The sequence below is a fragment of the Notamacropus eugenii genome, chromosome 5, assembly GCF_028372415.1.
Source record: "Notamacropus eugenii isolate mMacEug1 chromosome 5, mMacEug1.pri_v2, whole genome shotgun sequence".
Taxonomy (NCBI): Eukaryota; Metazoa; Chordata; class Mammalia; order Diprotodontia; family Macropodidae; genus Notamacropus; species Notamacropus eugenii.
In genome coordinates, this window is record NC_092876.1 from 253,983,803 (window position 1) to 254,009,437 (window position 25,635).

A 25,635-nucleotide genomic window follows, 5' to 3' on the forward strand; every position below is an offset into this window, starting at 1 on the left:
AACATATATTTATTACTGTATAAGGAAAGAAGAAGATAGTGGATATAGCTTGATAGATGTTTCACATGACTTCCCATGTTTTCTTGTTCATTCAATCACTTAACAAACATCTCATATATGCCAGGGATGGTATGTGAAATGAAATGTCATATACAGGGAATAGTTATTAGGTCAATATGTTTGGAATATAGAGAATATTAAAAAAGTAATGATCAAAAAATATTGAAAAGTAGATTGGATTGATTGTGACAGGTTTTCAAGTTAAACAGAAGAGTTTGCATTTCATCTTAGATGAAAGAAGAAAATATTGAGTGTCAGTCTAGGGCTGGATATACAAACTTGGGAATCATCTATATAAAGATTACCTAATTTCATGTAGAATTGCCTCAATGAATGGAGCCTTCATTTTATAGATAAGAAAAATGAAGGTCAGAAAGATGAATGGACTTTCTCAAAGGCACACAGAGAGTGAAAGATAACCTGGGGATTCAAAATCAGAAATTCTAATTCCAAATATAGCATTCTTGCCATTGAGTTGTGTCTAACAATGTATAAAACATTTTCCTAATAAGTTTTTCCAGACAAGAATACCTGCTATCTTGGTGAAGTTATTTGCATTAAAAAGCTATGATAGAGTGGATTCTGGTGTTAATAGTTGTGATGACACAATTTCTAGATTAGCTTTTGTAGTCCTATATAGAGAAGGCCTTAGGGCAGGGATGTGGAACCTGAGGCCTGGAGGTCACATGAGGCCTTCTACTTCCTTGGGTGCAGCTTTTTGAAAGAGTACAAGTTTTAAGAACAAATTCTTTCAGTAAAGGGATTTGTTCTGTGAAGTTTGGATTCAGTCAAAGAGCCACACTTGAGGACCTAGAGGAGTCATGTGGCCTTGAGGCTGCAGGTTCCCTACCCCTGCTTTGGAGGTAGAGAGAAGAGTAAGAAATATAAGAAGAGTTTGTGCTTTGTGCCCTTCCATCTTTTTTTTTCTTATTAGTGCGCTAGGTAGCACTCCTACCAACCAGTCCCTCAGAAGCTATCCACTGGGCACCTTTTGCCCTGTTTATTTTGTCTCACTCTCTATATTTCCCCCTGCTTTTTCTCTAAATCATTTACCCTTTTTATATCTTCTTCCCTTCTATCCCTTCCAATTTTCTGTTAACTGACAACGAATAATGATTAATCAGGTAATCCTTGATAAAATGTTATACTATTCTATAACAACTATTTAAAGTCAGAAGAAAACCACAAAAAAATAGTAGAAATTTTAGAGCCCAAAGTCTGATCTTTTGTTTCAGTCTAAGGAGTATGACCAAAGTTTAAAGGACAAATAAATGGAATCAACAAAATGAATTTGATCACTCCTAGAGGACACCAGGTAAGGAGCAAGTGGTTGATAGGCAAGATCAGTTGGGGGAAGAGAGAGACAAAGAGGTGAACGGGAGAGGGATGTACTTGTAGTCAGATTTGTTGTTGTTCAGTCATTTTGAGTCATGGCCTGACTCTTTGTGACCCCATTTGGGGCTTTCTTAACAAAGATATTGGAGTGGTTCGCTATTTTCTCCTCCAGCTCATTTTACAGATGAGAAAACTGAGGCTAACAGAGTTAAGTGACTTGCCTAAATTCACACAGCTAGTAATTGTCTGAGGCTGGTTTTGAACCCAGGTCTTCCTGACTCCAAACCCAGTACTCTATCCACTGTAGCACCTACCTTCCTGACACAAAACAGGTGCTTAATAAATTTTGTTGACTGAATGATTGATAGTAACTGTGTGACTGTCAGCAAACTCTCCTATAATGGACTTCTCCAAAAAAAAGGTAAGCATGAAAGGTCACAAAAAGAGGAAATCATCTCTCTTACTCACTCATACGGGATAAACCACCTTCCACAGCCAAGTGTCAGTGATAGACATTTTGTATCATTTGTCATTCTGAAATACAAACTTCCCTCCTTTCGATATCAGTGTATATATGTGTATGTTTGTGTGCCACTTTTTTCCACAATTGTTTTGAAAATAAAGACTTTTTTCCCTCAAATCTTCCTCCAGAATCCTTTATTGTGCTAGAGGAGGAAAAGAAGAAATTCAAGGGCACTGGGATAGGATATTATCAGGGAGAGAAATCTTTATAAAACACCATAGGCTTAAAAGTGTATACAGTGAGTCACTAATTTTGGGAGGTTTTTGGAAGACTATGCTTAAGAAGTAACAATTTATTCCACTTTAGACACATGGAGCTAATTTGTCTTCTCAGATAGAAAAAGGCAGCTGGCCATGGTGGATAGAGAGCCAGACTCTGAGCCAGGAAGTCATTCATTCAGCTAGAATCTATTAAACTCCTAAGATGTGCCTGACACTGTACCATAAGTGCTGGGGATACAAAGAAATGCAAGGAAAAATCTCTAACCCCAATCCCACCTTTCATATATACTGGCTGTGTGACCCTTAGCAATCACTCAACCTCTCAGTTCTCTCGAATTGTGTTAAGCTAAAATAGAAACAGAGTCTTCATGGGACTCATTCTTTCAGCTCTCTTGTATTTCATTTTTTCCTCTTCACCTAGTATTCCCCCTAGTACTACCATGGACAATAGTGGGCTCTCAATTACATGGTATGCAGTGTCTCTCTATTGTATTTTACAGGGTTATTAATATTTCCCAGCAACTTTATATTCTGTGGCTGAATTTCATGTTATCCAACTCAAGCATCATATAATTGCTTGCTTTTCTTTCTCTGTTTTGAGTCCATCACTAGGGTATCAGACTCTGAAATAGTCTATCAGTTGAATGACGTACCACCTGTGGGTCCCAAATTCTACATCTTCCTACATGTCAGCTTCCCCCACCCCACTTCAATCTAATGCTCTCCTCAGCTTCCTTAAAGGAGCACAACACCCAGAGTAAAAGGGAAAATAGTTCCACCATACTCGTCACTGGTCAGGAGCACAATGTTTTGCCCTTGAGGGCCAAATAGAAGTAAACCCCAGATAAGCTGGAGCATGTCTGGAAAAGGACAAGTAGGATGGTGAGAGAACCAAAGGATATTTCATATGATGGTTAATAAGAGCTATTTAGACTGGAGAAGACTTGGAGGGGCTAAGAACTATCTTTCATATTTTTAAGAGCTGTCACATAGAGTAAGGTTTAGATTTGTGGTGTTTGCCTTAATGGGCTAACTAAGAAGCAATGAGTAGGATTGTAAGGTGGCAAATATACTTTTGGGGTAATTAAAAGTTTCCTAGCAATTAGAGCTATTTGAAAGTGGATTTGGCCATCTCAAAAAAAGTAGTAATTTCCTCCTTATAGAGTGTCTTGAAGGAAAAAAAAATTCCCAATTGTTGGGTGTATCATTGAGGAAATACTTGGTTATATATCGGTTGCACATGTCAGATTCTGTAGTCCCTTTCAATTAGAACATTTTGTAAATCAGTGTTTCTATGAACTTTTTTAATCAGAAAGTTATAGCATTTTTTGTTCCTATCCCACAATTTATGTTGAGTTTTGCCACTCCAAGCTTTTCTTCTGTGCTACAGTTCTGTGTACTTCATGTTTCACAGTGGAATGTGGGGGTCAGATTATATGGAAGTATCCTTTTAGCATGTGTGCGCACACATACACACACTTGTTTCTCTTAGTTAGGACACTGGTCATACTCTCTTTCAGTTACACTTTGCTCTCTTCTTTTTCAGCCTCCTCTGACCTCTCATTTGGACTCCAGAATCCCAGGGAAAGCTGATGTACTTCTGTTTCCTGTGATGATACTTTATATATGGAGGATATGTGGAGACAGATCCACTTTAAGATACTCTCTTACGGAAACTGTGGATTTGGCAAAATCTTCTATCAACTCAATGAAAACTGCTGCAATAGCCAAAGGGAGGAGCATGATATATTAGTGACAGAGGCAAAAGTCACTGGCAATGCTTTAGTGTAATCTGTTGGATTGAAGTGAGAGAAGGGAAGGGAAGATAATTAAGGACTTCCTAGTCTTTCAGTAGAAATAACACAGTTTTAAAGTATTTTCCAAAGGTATATCTTCCTCTGAGCTGAGTTTAGGACCTGGAAAAAACAATCAGGAGCTCAAGAGAGCAGTACAGGAGAGCATCAGAGATATTGGAATAGAAGTAGGGTATAATGGCAATGAGGGAGGCTGCCCAGCAAGAATGCCCCTGCCTTTTTCTCAAAGATATGGAGAGTAATGTAGAAATGGTTCCACTGATATGCAGTTACAAGAATTTTTATGGACATTCCAAGCTTCCTATATAAAAATGACTGAAAACTACAGATGGCAGAATTCAAGAAGAATTTTATCATTTCTACATACGGACTCAGAGAGAAAATAGTTTTGAATATGCTGCTGAATGGTTTGTCCTGAAAAGGCAAACTTCTAAGTTAAATTCCCCAAATCACTAAAGTCTTTAAAGGGCAAAAGGGCAGAATCTGGATTAAAATACCACCACTCCAGCCAACAATCTTAAGGTTAGCCATCACCTTCAAGGTGAACAAGGTGAATAACTCATAACATAATGCATGAAATTATCTATGTATCTATCCTAACACAACCATACATACACATGCATATACTAAAACATGTGAATAAATGTGGTATAGTAGGTAGTGTGGATAGACATTCAGGAAGGACCTAGGTTTAAGTTATGTATTTATAAATGTATAAATATTTATATTCACATATGTATGAAATAGAACCCGAATTAATTCTTCCTTACTACAAAGTCCTAAAGTCTATCCACTATGACTCTTCATCCTCTTTTATTTTATTCAATTAAATAATTTATTGTGATTACAAATAAGGGCATGGCTATCCCTATGATCCTATTAAATTTTTAGATCTATATCTATCTATCTTAGATAATGATACAGTTATAGGCGTTAACTTTATGAACAGAAGATTTTAATCTTTAACAATCATATATTTAATTTTACTAATGCAAACAGACAATCATAGTGAAGAAATTTTATCCTGAAAATTGTGTGTCAATATACTTTTTCAGGTCTATCCCAATCTGTCATTTAGTATATGTCCTAGGAAATTCCCTGGGGTACATAAGTATCTTAAATGACTTGTAATAATAATGATAATAATAATAAGTAGTAATAATAGTATCATAGAGTTTTAGGAAGTACCTTATATGGATTATCTCATTTGATTATCTTAATAATCCAGTGAGGTAATTACTATTATTATCCCCATTTTATAGGTGAGGAAATTGAGGACTAAAGACATGAAGGATCTTATGGGTAGTAAGTATCAAATTATGGGTAGTAAGTATCAAATAAAAGATTTGTACCCAGGTTTTCTTTCCTCTGACTCTGCTGCTTTATTCATTCTGGCAGATGGCCAAACAGGACTGCATATCTGTTGTGTGAGAAGTCACAATTGAATCTTCGTCTTTCTTACTGTAAGCCCAGCACACCAGCTAAGATGGCTTTATGTACTTTGTTGTATTTTAATGACAAAATAAAATAGATTGGAGTTCTAATTCTAATTTTATCTCTAAGTGACTGTGACTTTCAGCACACAATTCAACCACTTTGAGACTTAGTTTCCTAATCTGTTAAGCAATAAGTAAATAACTTCTGTGACTGGAAAAGGAGATAGATAGACTAGTCATGTAGTAAGAATTAAAGATAACAAACAGCCAACCAAGCATAGCACTAGTAACCACAAAGTCTGAAAAGTCTCAAGATTCAGAGAATCCTAAAGTGACTCGAACAGATTGTGAATGAATAGTGATGAGAATATCTAGACCGGTATAACCACAATAGTAAAGTATTAATATTTTCCTAGTCCTATGTAATAAGCTGTCTATAGACTATAAAATAGCCAAAATCTATCTCACGATCTTTGCCCCCAAACCTGTACTTCTTCCAAACTTGCCTGTTACTATCAACAGTACTACCATTCTTCCAGTTATTCAAGTTTTCAAGAATAATGTCATTCTTGATTCTTTCTTGTTTACTTCAAACATATATCCCTTTACCAAATCTTATCACTTCTATCTCCCCAGTACTCATATATAAACCACTTTCTCTCCCTTCCCCCCACCTCTACTCACAAATCCATTACCTTAGTCCATGTCCTTTCTCCTGGACTACTGTAATAGTTTCTTCTTTGGTCACCCTACCTCAAGCTCTTCCAGTCTAATCTAGCTTTAGCATAAACACCACAGCAATATTCCTCAAGTCTGATCTACTCACTATGTATGTATGTATGTATGTGGGTATGTGTTTGTGTGTGTGCAGTTATGAATATGTATGTATAGTGACTTTTTTATTACTTCTAGAATCAAATATCTAAACCTGTCTCTTTACTACCTTCTCAGTCTTTTTGAATATCACCCTCCTCCAAATACTCTGTAATCTAGCTATATTAATCTCCTGTTCCACTGTATACATGATGATCTATTCCATCTCACCCTTCCATTCTCTCTTATTTATGCCTAGAATGCAGTCCTTTTTTTAACCTTTGCTTCTTGGAATATTTATTTCCCTGAAAGACTTAGATCAAGTTTCATTTTCTACAAAAAGATTTTCTTCATCCTTTCATCACTCAGCAGCTAGTATATTGTCTCCTCACACTATGAAAGAAACAAACTTTTTTTTTTTTTTAAATGCCTGCTATATGCCAAGAATTGTGCTAAGCACTTTATGACTATTACTTCAGGGTCATGTGAGCAACAAGATGGCAGACTAGAAATTTTCTCCAATTCACATGACCTTTCAAACCTCTCCAAAATCGAAATTATGAACCAAAGATAAAGCAACTTGAGCTGTTTCCACCATCTAAGACACCTAGAATCCAAAAAAGTTTAGAAAATCCATTCAACCCAGTCTGCTGACCCTGAGTTTACTTAATACCCTTTTGTCATCTCTCATACTACCAGCTACTAGGCTACACTAGCAGAACCAAGGACATAACACAGGGCTACATGAATACCCATGCTTGCACTGAGCCTCATTTTCCTCTCCCCCTGTCTAGTGCCATACAGATGCTGGTTTTAGGCTGTGGAATTTTGCTCAGTCCTCAACAATCAGCTTGGCCACAGCCCTTCAGGGGCAAAAAACTTCTGGGACTGAAACCTGGAAGTACCAACATTGCAAAGCTCTGAATTGCTTATAACTCTAAACTGCCAACGCCAGGGAAAGTAGATTCTGAATTTACATTGGATGAACTTTGGGGGATTTTAAGCTTGGAAAGTCTATTTATCTGAGAAATGGGGGAGTGGGAACCCCTCAGGGTAAGTGGCATCTGGAGAAATGGGAAAGCATAGACAAAGAGAGATTTCCAAGCAAATGTAGGAGGGAAAGTCAACAAGAGAGTATATAGAAGAGTGGTAGGCTACATAATAAAGCACATGGAGGGGTTGGGTGCCTACCATGGGATAATGTCCTCAGTACCCAAAATGATTGGCATTGTACTGGAAATGAGACACAATGAAAAAGGAGTATTCATGGGATAAGAACTATAAGGAAGTGGCAGAAAATGCCTAGGGGGAGATCCTAGCATGTATAGCTTGATAGCCCTTTATAAATTGTTTGAAAAACATGGAGAAGAGACCAAATGATTACAGGGGTCATGAATCAGAGCATGAAGTTCTATCTTAATCAGAAAAAAGAAGATGGATGTGAAGAGAGTGAGAGAAATCCTTTATGGAAAGACATGCAAAAAATGAAATGCATGTATATACTAATAGCCACTCCCCAGTAGATAAATGATCAAACAATATGAAGTCATCTGAAGAATTAAAAAGTATTCACAAATACATGAAAAAGTTAACCAAATAACTAATAACAAGAGAAATGCAAATCAAATGAACTCTAAGGTTTTACCTCATACCTTTCAAATTGGCAAAAGTGTTGAAAAATGTTGAGTCAATGATAGAGAGATTTTAGAATGATAGACATACTTATACATTGTTGATGGAGCTATCCTATGGAAAGAACAATGACACACTAAAATAATTTTTTAAAATTATAGAGATCCTGCCTAATGCAATTGAAGAGATAGGAGAAATATACCTCCAACCTACCCCTTGGGGGAGGGTATTATACATTGTACATGCTTTGGGACTTTTTCAATTTATGCATAAGTTGGGTTGACTTTTTTTTCTCTCCAAAAAATACTACTTGCCATATGAGGTGGCTCTCAGGGAGTTGGAGGGGAAGAGATATGTAGAACACTATGGTGATATAAGAAAAAGAAAACATTTTTTAAAATCATATTTTAAAATATATCCCATTTTATCCTCAAAATGGTCCTGGGAAATAGATGCTATTATTTTCCCTATTTTAGCATTGAGGAAACTAAGATAGAGGTTAAGTTTTTTACCCAGTGTCACACAGTCAATGAAAGTGTAAGGTCAGATTTATGTGTGTGTGTATATGAAGTCATATATGGTTATATATATGTTGTGATAGGTATATTCTACATATTTACAAATACATACATATACCTATATTTACACACATAATTAATATACTCATATATTTACATGTCATCTGTCCCTGTAGAATGTAAACTCCTTGAATTCAGGGACTGGTTCACTTTTGCATTTGTGTTCCTCAGTGCTTATCCCAGGATATAAAATGCAATAAGTGTTTAATAAATATATGTTGATAGGTTGCTTGATATATGACCTTAAAGGGTATAGAATGCTTTTGTCACCACAAAATTGTGTATATATCATTAACCCTTTATTACAACTGAAGGGATGGATACTTTTGAAAGCTAAGTGACATCCTCACATCACATATATGACTAGAAAGCTTTGGAAGTGAGATTACAAGATAATTATTTTGTATGGCTCCAAGGCTAGAACTTGAAACTTCAAGTTCTGACATTCTAGTAGTTTCTCATCTATATATACCTGTATCTTACAATGTATTTTAATGAAAAGAGGTTTCCAGTTAAAATACTTAATAAGAAAGCAAGTTAAAGATTTACTCTTTTAATAAGAAATTGATGTCAGAGCCCACCTAATCAAGTACTGCATATTTAAAGCCAGGTTTAGTATAAATTTTTGAGATAAAAAACACTAGAGTCATTTTTCTCACCTACCTAATTGGGTATCTTGCTTTATCTTTAATATTCTGCTCTTTATTATATACAACATAATAGTGATGTATTTTTTAAAAAAATAACAGTAGTGCCAAGAGAGTGTGAAATGCTTACCCATTACAAGACATGACATGACGTGTTTCTAGTTTCCATTTACATCCACAAGATGGACTCTGTTAACATCTTATCTAAAGCATCCCAAAAGTTAATCTTTCATTCTATTTGACCATTTTCTTTAATTTTTTGAATTTTTATTGTAAGCTTGGTTAAGATATAGTTGTGCAATGAAATAAATATTTATTTTATTGCTGGATTTGAAGAATTCCTAGAAATACTGTAAAAACAGTATTTTGGAGTTCAAAAACCTCTGTATGATTTTCAAAGGTGTCCTGATCTTTGCAGTTTTCTGGGACATAAACACGATGTACTTCTACTAGAAATATGACTGTCTGGCTTGTCTGCTTCCTTCCTTGGCTCCCCCTTTAGCCTCTCAGGAAGGAGGGCTTCGGTTCCTATCACACTCTATTATCCAAAGCCATTTTGTGACTAGTTTCCAGAGTACTGAGTCATATTGAGTCTGGTGCTTATCATCTCTGCTTTTCCTTTTCCCACACTGTACTGGTTCTCTGACCTTTATTTTGTGGTTTTTTTCCTCTCTCTCTATCCTAAATTTTTAAATGGAATGAACTCTCCTCAAAAACAGAAAGTTGTTTGGTTCAGGGGATTGTGAGGTTGCCTTTTTAATTTTTTTTTTTTTTTACCATTACAATATCTCACACTACATGAATCTATGCTAGGCTATGCATCACTCCAAAGACTCCGGGTGCTTTCATATTGTGTCACATCAAACCAAAGGATCGTTGTAAATCATATCTGTTCTCTTAAAAAAAAAAAATCCAGATCTGTGATTTCATCATTCTGCTGGATCCTCAGGGTGAGTAAACCCTCACAGGATGTAAATCAGCTATTCCTCTGTATTTATAGACTTAAGGAGTTGCCTGGGGCATAGATTAAGTGATATGTCCACTGTCACACAACTATTATGTGTTAGAGGAAGCACTGGAACTCAGGTCTTACTGACTGAGTGACTAACTATTAACTATGACATGTTGTTCTTTTCTCATCTGCTTTAAGACTACAAACTTAAGGACTGGAACTTTCTTATCATTGGTTAATTATCATAACGAAGATGTCTTGGTCTGAAAAAGTTAACAAGTATCCCTGAAGATGCCTGTTCATACTTTCACAAAATTTTTCATTTTAGACATTATGCTTAATTCTGAAATGACACTAAATTCATTTCAACAAATTGAAAAGGATTCCCAAAAGCACTTTGATCTACATAAAAGATTCCATAAACTAATAAAGAATATGATTTTTCCTTCCAAAGTACTGGCTGTCATTATTTGAAGGAAATTCGTGGAAACAATTATTCAACATGGAAAAAAATAATGGATCACAATTCTTGGACTTGTTCCTTGTTAAACATTACTTTTGAACATTTTAACAGGCAACCATTTCCCCGTGGTTAAATGAACATAAACAATCCAGAGGAAAATCACATTTTCAACTTCTTTAAACTGGAAGCCCAAATTTTCAGGCGCTAATAGCTTGATTTTACATTTGAATGTCTGCTTATTTTGAGCAAAGGAGGGATCAGTTTTCATCCCTGGGAATACTCGTAGTCTCCCTCTTCCCATCTGTCTCTCAGCCTCTCTCACCACCCCCTCCCTTGAAAAACAAAACAAAACGACAACAGAATTTCTGATCAAAAGGAAAGAATATTTCCAAGTACTCACCAGCAATGTTCCTGTAGAAAGTTCTTGGAAAGGTTTTTTTCAAAACGAGATTAAGGTTAATTTAACCTTCCAGGCATAAAAGTGAAGACTTATCTTCTACTTTTTTTTCTTTCTTTTTCACCAGATCAGGGAGCTAGAGGACTAGAAATTCATGAAAGAAATGCAATTTGATCTTGGGAGCTGGGTGAAAGGGAGAGGTAAGAACTTGAAGATTATACAGCCAGAGGTTGCTTCCGTCTATTGGAGCAAGCAGGGGTTGTTCAGTTTGTTTCTAAGTGATCTACAGTGGGGAATAACAGAGCTTCCTGTTTAGCTCATTCTAACCCAGCCTGCATTTTAGGCTAATTTGTTTTGTCAAACTCTCAAAAGACTCCTTTCTAGTATGGAGGAAACAGGACAGGAAAGAAACTTCTATTCAGATTTCATTCTATACCATGTTTAAATGGGGGCTTCTTAACATTCTGGTGGGTTTTTGTGTATGTATGCAATTAACTGTCCTGGGGAGGGAGAAGGACTTTTTTCCATAGTTCTAATAACGTTTTGGCTCTCATATAATAAGAATAGCTCACATTTATATATCGATTTTTAAGTTTGCAAAGCAGTTTACTTACATTGTTACAATTTATCTTCATATAACCTTGGAGAAAGTTGTTTTTATGCCCATTTTATAGAGGAAAGAAACCAAGTCTCATTAAAGTGGTGACTTGCCACAGTAGCATAGTTAATAAATGCCAGACATACATTATAATTAAATTGTTATCTAAAAAAGTTTTTGAAGATTATTTTCCCCAGTTCAGTTTGGAAGCTTAAATCATAAGTTCAACCATACTTTTTGATAGGGTCATAAATTTAGAGCTAGACGAAATGTCAGAGGGCCACCCCTCAAATAGCTTTACAGATTAAGAAACTGAGAACCAGGGACCATTGTATTTCTCCTAGGAGTGTGCTGAAGTCATCACTAGCCAGTTTGTGAAAACTCTTTGAATTTTCAGATCTTCAGTGTGAGCATTTATACTTCAAAATAGTTGACACACCAGGATTGTCTATACTTAAGAAAATGAAAGTAATGCAGATTAAATTTAGAAGCATGTGAGTACAGTGCACCCCCACACCTCCAGACAGTTGTTAAACATCTATCAGCACACCCCTGCTTTGTTCTACATACTTTGCTTGAGTTCAACTGGAGTGCAACAGAAGGCTTAGTAAGTCCTTAAATTGGAGATGTAGTGACGGTAGGTTATGCACAATAACAATAAGCGCTTTACATCCATTATCTCATTTGAGCCTCACAGCCACCCTGGACTCTCCCAAGACACCATGTAAACTCCTTGTGAATAGGGATTATTTCATATATTCTACTTGTATCCCAAGTGTCTAGCATAGCGCTGGGCACCCACTGCGCATTTAATAAATACTCGTTGGTTGTTTGATTGCCAAGAGTCACACAGGTAATAAGACACATAGACATTATTTGAACCTAGAGTAGCTGACAAGAAATCCAGTATGCTTTCTACTGCATCACACTACCTATTTCTGCAACATCATGAAGGAAAGTCACAGTTATTTTATTTTTCTTTTTTTTAAATTAATTTGTTTTAAACAAATACTAAAATAAATAGATGATAAGAAAAGAAAAAGAAACATTATAAAAATGAAATGCTAAAACATAAATACAAAACAAGAAAAGAAAAAAGAAATCACCATGTGCAGAGCAAAAGGTAAGGTAGTATTCAAAATATATAGTATTAAATGTCCATTTCAAGAAAGCCTGTATAATAAATACTACGCATTGCATTAAAGGCTGTCATCTTTTCTTTGCTTCCCTGTAAATTTTCTTTTGTTCTCTGCTGTACATTTTACTTTGTTCTTCCCTCCCCTCCTCGCCTTAAGGCTACAATTAAGTGCAAATGCAACACACATACATATGCACATACAGACATACACGTACATACAAACAAAAATATATGCATATACATATATTTGTGAGTACACATACATATGCACACATACATACACTTACATGCACATACATATGCTTAAATATCTATAATCACACTCATATATAGATACATACAACTATATATGCAACTATGTAAGACTGAACTATACTTTGTCCTCTGTTTCTCTGAGGGTGGATGCTATCTCGCTTCATAAGTCTAAACCTTTCCACATTTTTCTAAGTCCAACAACTCATCGTTTCTTACACCAGAGTAATATTCCAACCTCATACTGTCTAATTATTTTAAATAGTCTAAAACAATATTGCTACTATGGCTGACATATATTGCAGTTTCCCTATTTTTCTCTTTTGATTAAATCTGTTTTAGCTTTAACTTTGTCTGAGATCATGATTGCTCCCCTGTTTTTCTCTTAATAAATTCTACTGCTGATCTTTATTCTATATTTGTGTGTATCTCTTATTTCCTATCCCTCCTGATTCCTCTACTTTATTTCTACTAGCTACCTTGACTTCCTATTACTTCACCTACTCCCACCTCCAAAGATCCCTCTCTTATCTCCCCCACTTTTCCTGTTACTGTCTCCTTTCTATCTCTATTTTCCTGTCACACTTCATCTGTATAAAATAAGTACTCTTTTTACCTTTTCCTAAATGACTGTACTTTTTAGAATCATATCATACTCAGGTCTATCTCAATCTTTCTTTTGAATCACCTAATTACTAATAACAATCTTAGACATACATTTTACTTTTCCTCATATTAAAAAGTATTAAAAAGGCTGGCCTTATTGAGTCCTTTGTAATTAGCCTTTGATGTGCAACTTATATTTCTTTTGAATCTTGCATGACAAATTTTCTATTAAGTTCAGGGTTGTTGTTTTTTTTTTTTTTGCAACAAAAATCCTGAACATCTGGCAATTCATTAAATGTCCATTTTTTTTTCCATTCAGGATTGTGCTTAACTTTGCTGAGTATGATATTTTAGGCCACATCCCAGGTCTTTTGCTTTTTGATATACAATGTTCTAAAATCTGTGATCTCTTAGTGTCACTGCTTACAGGGTCTTGTGTCACTCCAATTGTGGTTCCACATTTAAATGTTTTATTTTCACTTGTTGCTCGTAATATTTTCTCCTTGAGCTGGGTGTTTCAAATTTAACTATGATATTCCTGTAGGTTTTCCTCATAGGATCTCTTTCAGGTGATGATTGGTGGATTTTTCTTTTCCGTTTCTACTTTCCCTTCTTGTTCTAATACCTTATGACAATTCTCTTTAATTATTTCTTGTATTATTGTTATCAAGATGCTTTTTTATTTTGTAATAGCTTTCAGGTAGCCAGATTTTTCTTATGTTTTCTCTTCTTGATCTGCTCTCCAGATTAGTTGCTTTTCTTATGTTTCTCATTCTCTTCTATTTTTTCATTCTTTGTATTTTGTTTTATTACTTTTTGGTCTCTTATAACTTAGCTGTCTTCCCTTTGCCCAAACTCACTTTTAAAAATTGATTAATTTGTTTTCAATTTTCAACATTCCCTTCTGTAAGTTTCAAATTTTCTTCCCCTTCCATACCAAGATAGCTTGAAATCTTATATGAGCCTTACACACACATTCCTTTTGAACACATTTTCAGATAAAACTATAGGGAGGGGGCAGAGCCAAGATGGTGGGGTAAAAGCAGGGACTTGCTAGAGCTCTACCCCCAAATCCAACCAAATACCTGTACAAAAGAACTCTAAACAAATTCTGGACCTGAAGAACTCAAAGAATGATAGAGTGAAGCAAATCTCCAGCCCAAGACAGCCTGGAAGGTTGACAGGAAGTGTCTGTTGCACTGGGCTGGGAGCAGAGTACAATCCAATGTGGGCCATATGGGCACAGAATGGGCAGAAGCAAGTCTTGAGGGGCTGAGTCTCTGGCACCTGTGGCAGCTTCCATACCTCATGACACCAAAATGCTGAGGACAAAATGGAAAGTCAGTGGAAAAAAAACCTATGGGATCTGTGTGAGAGAGTAGAATGGTCTGGCTCCAGACCCAGGGCAGTGGAGGGAGTGGAGAAGCCCACAGTAGCCACAGCAAAAGGAGTAGCAGCTGTTTCTGGAGCTCTAGGCCCACAGATTGGGGGAGGGGATGGAGCAACTGACAGTACACCCCCAACCCCACTGGAAGAAGAGAACTATCTTGACAAAGAGCTCAAAAGCCAATTAAATAACTGGAGAAATGAGCAAACCTTGAAAAATAATCGGACTATATAAAGTCATGTTTTGGTGATAAGGAAGATCAAAATATACAAACAGAAGAAGACAACAAAGTCAAAGCTCCTACATCCAAAGCCTCCAAGAAAAATATGGATTGGTCTCAGGCCATGGAAGAACTCAAAAAGGACTTCAAAAATCAAGTAAGAGAAGTAAAGGAAAATTTGGGAAGAGAAATGAGAGTGATGCAAGAAAATCATGAAAACCAAGTCAACTGCTTGCTAAAGGAGACACAAAATTGCTGACGAAAATAACCCCTTAAAAAATAGCCTAGGGGCGGAGCCAAGATGGCGGAGTAGAAAGACGTACATACACATAGCTCCGAACCCACAACTCACAGAATGGCTAGAGGGGACCAACTCACCGTGAATTCTGCACCCAGAGGCCACGGAATATTGGAGCAAGGGAGATTTCTGTTCCGGAGAGACCTGCAAACCTCTCGCGGGGGGTCCTTCGCGCTGCGGACTGGGCGCCGGGACTGGGAGCTGAGTGCAGCCCTGCAGCGGCTGCGACACCGAGAGGAAAAGATCCGAGCGGGCTACGGGGACGGGACCTCCAGGGGCCACGCGGGTCCCTCCACCCACAGAGGGACCTGCAAACCTCTCGCAAAAGGTCCATCGCGCTGCAGACACAGAGCCCAGTCCAGACCTGCGGCAGCCGGGGCTCCAAGAGGTACAGATCCGAGCAGGCTTCAGAGACGGGATCTCCAGCGGTGGCACAAGCCCCCCCACCCACAGGTGTCGAGGGTCGGTGAGAGAGTCTCTTTGGTGGGTCGAGAGGGGAGTGGGGTGCCCCCATGGCTCGGGCCCCCCCGGGAGATAGAAGCTGAGAGGCGGCTGCAGACAGGGGCTCCCCAAGGGGGTGGGAGCCTGGATCCATTGTGGAAGGTCTGTGCATAAACCCCCTGAGGGAACTGAGCCTGAGAGGCGGCCCTGCCCCGGCCTGACCATCTGAACTTAATTCTCACACTGAATAGCAGCCCTGCCCCTGCCAAAAGCCCTAAGGCGGGAAGCAGCATTTGAATCTCAATCCCCAAACGCTGGCTGGGAGGACCAGGAGGCGAGGTGGGTGTGAGGAGAATATTCAGAGGTCAAGCCACTGGCTGGGGAGAATGCCCAGAAAAGGGAAAAGAAATAAAACTATTGAAGGGTACTTTCTCGGAGAAAAGACACTTCCTCCCTTCCTTTCTGATGAGGAAGAACAATGCTTACCATCAGGCAAAGACACAGAAATCAAGGATTCTGTGTCCCAGCCCACCCAATGGGCTCAGGCCATGGAAGAGCTCAAAAAGAATTTTGAAAATCAAGTTAGAAAGGTGGAGGAAAAACTAGGAAGAGAATTGAGAGGAGGGCGGAGCCAAGATGGCGGAGTGAAAGCAACGACTCACCTAAGCTCCTGGAAAAACTCCTCTGGATATCTCGGGGGGAGAGTCTGACCAGACTTTGGAGGTGTAGAATCCAGTGGGTGACAGACTTTGACGGATTCGGAGCCCAGGTTGGACTGGAGGGTCCACGGGAGGGATCTGTTCCGCGGGGGTACGACCCCGGCGCACAGCGCAGCGTGGTCGGCGCGGGAGGGCGGAGGGGACCTGAGGGGCCTGAGAGTGGCAGGCGAGACCAGTGGAGCAAGAGATAAGCCAGGCCGAGTCGATGAGAGCCGCTGAGGGCCAGATATCAGCGCAGCAGCCCTTGAAACCTTCAGCCTGAAGACTGGACTTCGGTGGGTCAACTACTTGAACTTCCAGGAGCTGGGATGGTGGAGTGATCAGTAAGTGCTCTCTCCTCCCCCCTGATGACCATGAGGGAACCATAAAATTCTTCCCCAGATTACTCCTGGATCAGCGGAAACAGCAGAAGGGGGCGGGTGGTCTCATAACACCAGAGGCTGGAAAAGTGGCAAGGGGGCATTCTTCCTACTGTGGCGGAGGCGATCTGGAGTGACAGATGACCCAGGGCAGAGAAAATTCACACTGAGACCCAGGCAAGCCTCAGCGCCGGGAGAGGAGCCCCAGGAGGGGCGGGAACACGCATTAGCTTCTAGGCGTGCCCCAGCCCTCCAGGGGAAAAGGGAAGACAATAGGGAAGCTGGGATCACCATCCCCTGACCTTGCCTTTTGCCTCAAGTCAGCTGAGGAGATCTCCTGAGACCAGACCAACCCTGGCACACACCTAACAAGCTAACCCCAGGGTTGATCTGGGAAACAACAACAACAAAAAAAAGCCTGCTTTTAGCCTAGACACACATCAACTCAACTTAAAAGATCTGTATCTTCTGACTGAAAGAACCAAAAGCTACAACACTCAGCCAACATCATGAATCGGAAAAAGCAGACAAAAAGTGAAAAAACCATAGAATCTTTCTATGGGGATAAGGACCAAAACACAAACACCAAAGAGGTCAGAGCTGAGACTGTACTTCCATCTGAAACCTCAGATGGGACTATGAATTTCTCGCAAGCACAACTAGACTACCTGGAACATCTGAAGAAGGATATAAAAGAAAAACTGGCCAATGATTTTAAAGTTATAAAAAATGAATTCACTGATGAGAACATCACTCTGAAAAAGAAAATTGAAGAAATGGAAAAGAGAATTGAGAGGGATGAAAGAGAAGCATGAAAAGCAGATCAGCTCCCTGCTAAAGGAGAACCAAAAAAATGTTGAAGAAATTAACACCTTGAAAACTAGCCTAACTCAATTGGCAAAAGAGGTTCAAAAGGCCAATGAGGAGAAGAATGCTTTCAAAAGCAGAATTAGCAAAATGGAAAAGGAGATTCAAAAGCTCACTGAAGAAAATAGATCTTTCAAAACTGGAATGGAACAGATGGACGCTAAGGACTTTATGAGAAAGACAGATATCACAGAACATAGCGTGAAGATTCGAAAACTGGAAGATAATATGAAATATCTTATTGGAAAAACAACTGAGCTGGAAAATAGAATCAGGAGAGACAATGTAAAAATTCTGGGACTACCTGAAAACCATGATCAAAAGAAGAGCCTAGACATCATCTTCCATGAAATTATTAAGGAAAACTGCCCTGAGATTCTAGAACCAGAAGGCAAAATAAATATTCAAGGAATCCGCAGAACACCGCATGAAAGAGATCCAAAAAGAGAAACTCCCAGGAGCATTGTGGCCAAATTCCAGAATTCCCAGGTGAAAGAGAAAATATTGCAAGCAGCTAGAAAGAAACAATTCAAGTATTGTGGAAATACAATCAGGATAGCACAAGATCTGGCACCCTCTACATTGAGGTATAGAAGGGAATGGAATAGGATATTCCAGAAGTCAAAGGAACTAGGACTGAAGCCAAGAATCACCTACCCAGCAAAACTGAGTATAATACTTCAGGAGAAAAAATGGTCTTTCAATGAAATAGAAGACTTTCAAATTTTCCTGATGAAAAGACCAGAGCTGGGAAGAAAATTTGACTTTCTAACACAAGAATGAAGAGAACCATGAAAAGGTGAACAGCAAAGAGAAATCATAAGGGACTTACTAAAGTTGAACTGTTTACATTCCTACATGGAAAGACAATATTTATAACTCTTGAAACATTTCAGTATCTGGGCACTGGGTGGGAATACACACACACACACATGCACACACGCACACATACATAGAGACAGAGTGCACAGAGGGAACTGAAGAGGATGGGATCATATCTCAAAAAAAAAAAATGAAATCAAGCAGTGAGAGAGAAATATTGGGAGGAGAAAGGGAGAAGTTGAATGGGGCAAATTATCTCTCATAAAAGAGGCAAGCAAAAGACTTATTAGTGGAGGGATAAAGAGGGGAGGCAAGAGAAAAACATGAGGTCTACTCTCATCACATTCCACTAAAGGAAAGAATAAAATGCACACTCATTTTGATAGGAAAACCTATCTCATAATACAGGAGAGTGGGGGACAGGGGCACAAGCAGGGTGGGGGGGAGGATGGAGGGGAGGGCATGGGGAGGAGAATGCAATCCGAGGTCGACACTCATGGGGAGGGAAAGGATCATAAGAGAATAGAAGTAATGGGGGACAGGATAGGATGGAGGGAAATATAGTTAGTCCTATACAATACAACTAGTATGGAAATCATTTGCAAAGCTACACAGATTTGGCCCATATTGAATTGCTTGTCTTCCAAGGGGAAGGGGTGGAGAGGGAGGGAGCTAAAGATGTTGGAACTCAAAGTGTTAGGATCAAATGTAATGTTCTTACCACTGGGAAATAAGAAATACAGGTTAAGGGGTCAAGAAAGCTATCTGGCCCTACAGGACAAAAGAGAAGACGGAGACAAGGGCAGGGAGGGAGGATGGAGGAGAGAGCAGATTGGTCACAGGGGTAATTAGAATGCGTGGGTTTGGGGGGGGAGGGGAGAAAAGGGGAGAAAATTTGTAACCCAAAATTTTGTGAAAATAAATGTTAAAAGTTAAATAAAAAAAAAAATAGCCTAACCCAAATGGCAAAAGAGATCCAAAAAGCCAATGAAGAGAAGAATGCCTTAAAAAGCAGAATTGACCAGATGGAAAAGGAGGTCTAGAAGCTCACTGAAGAAAATAATTCCTTAAAGATTAGAATGGAGCAGATGGAAGCTAATGAGTTTATGAAAAATCAAGAAATTAAAAAAAAAAACCAAAGGAATGAAAAAAAAATCCAGCAGACAATGTGAAATATCTCTTTGGAAAAACAACTGACCTGGAAAATAGATCTGTAAGATATAATTTTAAAATTATTGGACTATTTGAAAAGCATAATTAAAAAAAGAGCCTAATCTCCCAAGAAATCACCAAGGAAAACTTCCCTGATATTCTAGAACCAGAGACTAAAAATCCACCAATTGCCTCCTTAAAGAGATCCCCAAAGGAATACTCCTAGCAATAGTGTAGACAAATTCCAGAGCTCCCAGGTCAAGGAGAAAATATTACAAGCAGCTAGAAAGAAATAATTTGAGTGTTGCAGAAATACAATCAGGATAACACAAGATCTAGCAGCTTTTACATTAAGGGATCTTGGCCACCACAAGAAGAGCTGCTAATATTATTTTTGTACATGTGGGTCCTTTTCTTATTTTTATGATCTCTTTGGGATACAGCTCTAGAAGCACTATTGCTGAGTCAAAGGACAGGCACATTTTTATAACTCTTTGGACATAGTTCCAAATTGTTCTCCAGAATGGTTGGATCAGCTCACAGCTCCACCAAGAATGTAGTGTTCTAACTTTCCCATAACTTCTCCAACATTTATCATTTTCCTGTTTTGTCATGTTAGTCAATTTGATAGGTGTGATGAGGCACCTCAGAATTGTTTTGATTTGCATCTCTAATCAATAGTGATTTAGAGCATTTTTTCATGTGACTATAGACAGCTTTAATTTTTTCCCCTAAAAACTGCCTGTTCATATACTTTGACCATTTATCAACTGGGAATGAATTGTATTCTTGTAAATTTGAGTCAGTTCTCTATATATTTTCCAAATGAGGTTTTTATTACAGACATTAGTTCATAAATTCCCAGTTTTCTGCTTTGCTCCTAATCTTGGTTGCATTGGTTCTGTTTGTGCAAATCTTTTCATTTAATGTAATCGAAATCATCCATTTTGCATTTTATAATGTTCTTTATCTTGTTTAGTCATAAATTCATCTATTCTCCATAAATCTGACAGATAAACTATTCCTTGTTCCTCTAATTTGTTTATATTATCAGCCTTTATACCTAAATCATGTACCCATTTGAACTTTATTCTTGTAAACGGTGTCAGGCATGGGTCTATCCCCAACTTTCTGCCACATCATTTCCAGTTTTCCTAGCAGTTTTTGTCAGACAGTGAATTCTTATCCCTAAACCTGGGGTCCTTGGGTTTATCAAACAATAGATCATTATATTCATTGACTACCGTGTCTTGAGTACCTAATCTATTCCACTGGTCTACTCTTCTATTTCTTGGCCAGTACCAAGTGGTTTTGATGATTGCTGCTTTATAATACAATTTGAGATCTGGTATGGCTTAGACACCTTCCCTAGCATTTCTTTTCATTAATTCCCTTGATATTCTAGAGCTTTTGTTCTTTTAGATGAATTTTTGATATAATTTTTTTCTACCTATATAAAAGAGTTTTGGTTTTTTTTTGGTAGCTTTATTGGAATGGCACTGAATAAGTAAATTAATTTAGGTAGAATTGTCATTTTTATAACATTAACTCAGTCTACCTATGAACAATTGATGTTTTTTTTTTCAGTTATTTAGATCTGATTTTATTTGTGTGAAGTGTTTTCTAATTGTGTTCTGTATATAGTCCCTGGGTTTGTTTTGGCAGATCAACTCCCAAATACTTTATAGTATCTACTGTAACTTTAAATGGGATTTCTTCTTCTATGTCTTGTTGGGTTTTGTTAGCAATTTATAGAAATGCAGATAATTATATGAGCTTATTTTACATCCTGTAACTGCTAAAGTTATTATTTCAAAAAATTTATTTCATTCTCTAGGCCCAATCCTAATGTCTAAGGCGTCATTTTCTTCCTTAAGATTCTGGATTTCCTTTTCTAGTCTTTACCTTTCTTTTCATAATCTTCTTTTTTCTTGGAATGGTCTTATTTTTTTTAACAATTTTTCCTCACGCTCTCATTTGATTTTTAGAGTCTTCTTTAAGTACTTCTATAAATTCTTTTTGGACAGGTTTTTTTTGGGGGCAGTAATTTGACGTTACTCTTTGGAGGGAAGTTTTTTTGTTCCACTCTCCCCTTCTGAAGATGAACCTCAAGTGCTCTCTATGCCTATAGTTAAATATAATTGGGTTCTTTTTCCTTTGCATGTTCGTTTTTTAAATTTGTAACAGCTTTTTATTGTAATCACCTGTGATGGCAAACAAAATAGGATCTCTTGCTGTTTTTGTTTTAGTATATTCAAGTGCCTGAGTGGATCTTGCCTTTATTAATCAAGAATCTTTACTAGGACTAAAGTATAGAAACAAGAGTTTCTTTTACTAGAAACAGCATGGGTATTTGTATTGCTAATGTAATTAAAAATCTTTCCCACCCATTAAGGAGAGTTTGATTAGGGAAAATTTGTAGGAATACTCACAGCTCTTGTTAATGAAGCACTGGTTCTCTCTCTCTCTCTCTCTCTCTCTCTCTCTCTCTCTCTCTCTCTCTCTCTCTCTCTCTCTATATATATATATATATATATAGAAAGTTTTAAGCAATTAGATTCTACTCAGTAATCTTCCAATCATAAGTAAACATATACTTACCATAAGAGATTAATCCAAAGCTTTTATATTTTATGTTATTAAAGGAAAAAAGCCTATAACTTTCTTTTTGATGGCAATAATATACAATACTTAATTTTATGAACAATCCATGCTATTTTCTTACCTATCCAATGTATATTAATTTTTAAAAAGTGAATCAATATAGAAGTAATTGATAGATGCAAAACAATGAAGACTCCATACTTCAGAAAATGTGAAGCTGAGAAGTCCTAGTCCTGCCTATGTAGTGGATGGCCTGCATCCCTACACGGCATGGTGATGTGAAGAAAGACATGGGAGGCAGAAGATAGACCAACTCCTTTTATTGATCTGAGCATCAGGGTATTTATGGACAGAAACTTCAAGCCTACTCTGCTTGTCTCCTGCCCTAGTGATTTAATCAGTCTTATCTCAAAGACTGTGAGTCTAGAGGGCATCTATTTTACATATCCCTTTTTTTCTCGTTTGTCTCACAGAGACAGCAACATGTGGGAGGCATGGAGAGCCATTCTGGATGATAATGAGCACAGTCTCAAAGAACAGTTTCCCCAAAGGTCTTTCCTGATCTCGTCAATAGCACTCCACCCTGGCCCTCAACAATTCCCCCTTTCTTTTGTTGTAAGGTACTTGGGTTTGAAAAGCTTACCCATGAAAGAGAAGGCACCTATGAATAGGTGGCCATACAGAGAAACAAAGGGATAGAGGTAATATAGATATGAGGCAATGGAACAGGGATGCAAAGGGATTTGTATAAACAACATAATCCCAAATCAGCTTGCAGCTTCTTCGGGGTCAAGATTTCCCTTGGAGGCCTGATCTATAAATTATATATAGTGGTATAATAATGGACAAGAGTAACACAAATAGAAATGATCCTATAATCACATCTTATGAACAATCTTATTTCAAAAACATCAACTTTGTTTCCCACCACCACAAGAGTTTCCCTTAAAGTATCCATTAAATTGTATGTACGGATAAACCAATTGATACAGAGGAAGCTAAAGCTGTCACAAAGCTTATAATGCCTAAAATAATGCAACTTATACATCTTTTCTGTCTTACTTTCAACATTAATTGATTAAAAGTTTGATCAGATACAGGCAGATACCTTTACTTTTGACAGGCATTAAAGCAAACCTAGGACACATAATTACAAATATAATGCTAGTGTTAGCTATATGAAAACCAACGTATTCAGTGATAGTACAATTAAAGCATATTATTTCCCAATCATAAAAGCAAAAATTCTATCTATAACAATTTGTTTCCCAAAAACCTTAGATCCATGTGCTACCATCATTTCCTCCTCTATTTTCCCTCCCTATTTCACCACCTGTAACCCCAGGCAGATTATGTACAAAAAGTCCATCTATCTTCCTCTCAATCAGTTCCTTCTGCTGCAGTGGTTAGCTGAAGGGTGCTCAGAAGCAGAATGAGTGTCTTCATTGTCCTGTCAGTCTGACAACAGTTTCGTTGTGGTCTTGGCTTTTTTTTCTTTCCCCTTTTCCTCGATCCTTATCTTCTTCAACTATGGCAGAGGTTGTGATGAGGTTCAGACTCTGGGAACTTCCTTGAGCTCCCCTGGAATTTCCTCACTTAACCTGGCTTTTCATACTCAAATTGAGCTCTTCCTGTATGTCCTCACAGAATCTGGCCTTTCATACACAAATCTGTGATCATTGTCTGTTATCCCTTGATTGCCCTACCTGCTTCCCACCCAAACCCTCCATTGTCTATCTCCTGATAGCCTCCAGGTGTTTCCAGTCTTTGACCCTCCTTGGACTTCTCTCAAGACCCTTCCTATACCCCTCCTCCCATCACCCTGGACTACGAGACCCCACCCCCCCACTCCCCCCCTAGATCCCTCCTATACTCTTTTCTGTATTTAAGTCCCACCTTGCCTCCAGGAAGGTGCTCAGATGCAATCCAGCTCAGACTCTGTCTAGCTGGGATTGTGTCTGGCCTGCTTGTGAATACAAGCGTTACAAAAGCTTAGGCTCCTTAAGAGGCAACCCAATTAGGCGAATCCTTAATAAACTTTGTTTTCTTTGGCTTTAAGAAGGCTTGAGTCGAATTCATTCGAGCACGACCCGGACCGTTGGTATTTTGGGGTCCCCAATCACCCATTAACCTCATCAGTTGGATGTTTCTTTCTGGTTTCCAGATCATTTCTTCACTATTTCCTGTAGAAATACAAGCATACCCTTGCCCCCATGTTAACCTAGGGCCTGTCTTTGTGTTCCATTTCACCTTCACTTTTTTCCAATCAGTGAGGTGTATTTTGCCTTGTTGAAATTTTTGAGCAGGCGTAAGCCTCTCTCTATCTGGTGTCAGGTATACAACACCATGTCAACTCTTCTTATTCTTTTGCCTTCTTCTCCCCCTTTCTTTTGTTTTTGGAGGAGAGTTTTTATGTCATGATTGTGACATTCTACAATGGCTTGACCACTAGGATTATATGGGATGCCAGTTCTATGCTGTATTCTGTATGACAGACAGAACTTAGTAAAGTTTCACTAGTTTAAGCTGGACCATTATCTGTGTGTAGAGTGGCAAAACACCTGAACAGATGATTGATAACAAATTTTGTTGATTCCCCAGTCAGTGGGTGGCAATAGTATGACCTGAATATGTGTCTATAGTCACATGAAGGTATTTTTTCCTTTCAAATTCTGGGACATGTGTGACATCCATTTGCCATATTTCAAGAGGATTGCATCCTCTAAGATTGATGGATGTATTTGATGGAGCTGGCAAAAACAGAATGCAGTGTGGACAAGACATTACTACAATGCTTCTTGCTTGCTCTCTAGTAATATGAAATTGCCTGCCAAGCATGGAACCTCACTGATGAAATTGGTTGTAGGAATGTTGTGCTTCTAAAACTGTCAGTGTGAGCAAGCTGTCTGCTTGTGTATTTCCCTCTAAAATGGCCCTAGCAGTAGTGTGTGAGATGGGACATGCATTACAAAGATTCTTCCTGAATGTTCCCTAATTGTTTTCTGCAATATTATGAATAACTGAGTAGTTTCATCTCCTTGATTCCTTATTTGTGCTGTTTCAATATGATTAACTGCATATACAGCATATTTGCTATCTGAAATAATATTAAGATCTCCTGTTTGTTCTTGGATTGCTGTTGCTATTGCAAATATTTCATTTTTCTGTATAGAATCAAAGGGTATATGAATGAGCCTCTGTGTATCTGGGAGTATATAATATGAAGCTTTATTATTTTTTGTTGCATCTGTGAATATTAAAATTGCTTTATCTATGGTTCCCTTTTTCACTTGAGATTGGA

The 25,635-nt window shown here is 38.0% G+C and overlaps 1 protein-coding gene across 5 annotated transcripts in view; it reads right to left on the reverse strand.

Moving 5' to 3' along the window:
* TFPI (tissue factor pathway inhibitor) overlaps positions 1-11,170 on the reverse strand; it is a 118,341-nt gene extending 107,171 nt beyond the window's left edge. For 2 of the 5 annotated variants that reach the window (XM_072612607.1, XM_072612608.1), the window contains exon 1: positions 10,875-11,136. The gene's annotated coding sequence lies outside the window, so the exon portion shown is untranslated. Of the gene's footprint in view, positions 1-10,874 lie in introns of all 5 variants that reach the window. The other 3 variants (XM_072612604.1, XM_072612605.1, XM_072612606.1) reach the window with 3 other exon arrangements.
* Between the last annotated feature and the right edge of the window lie 14,465 nt (positions 11,171-25,635).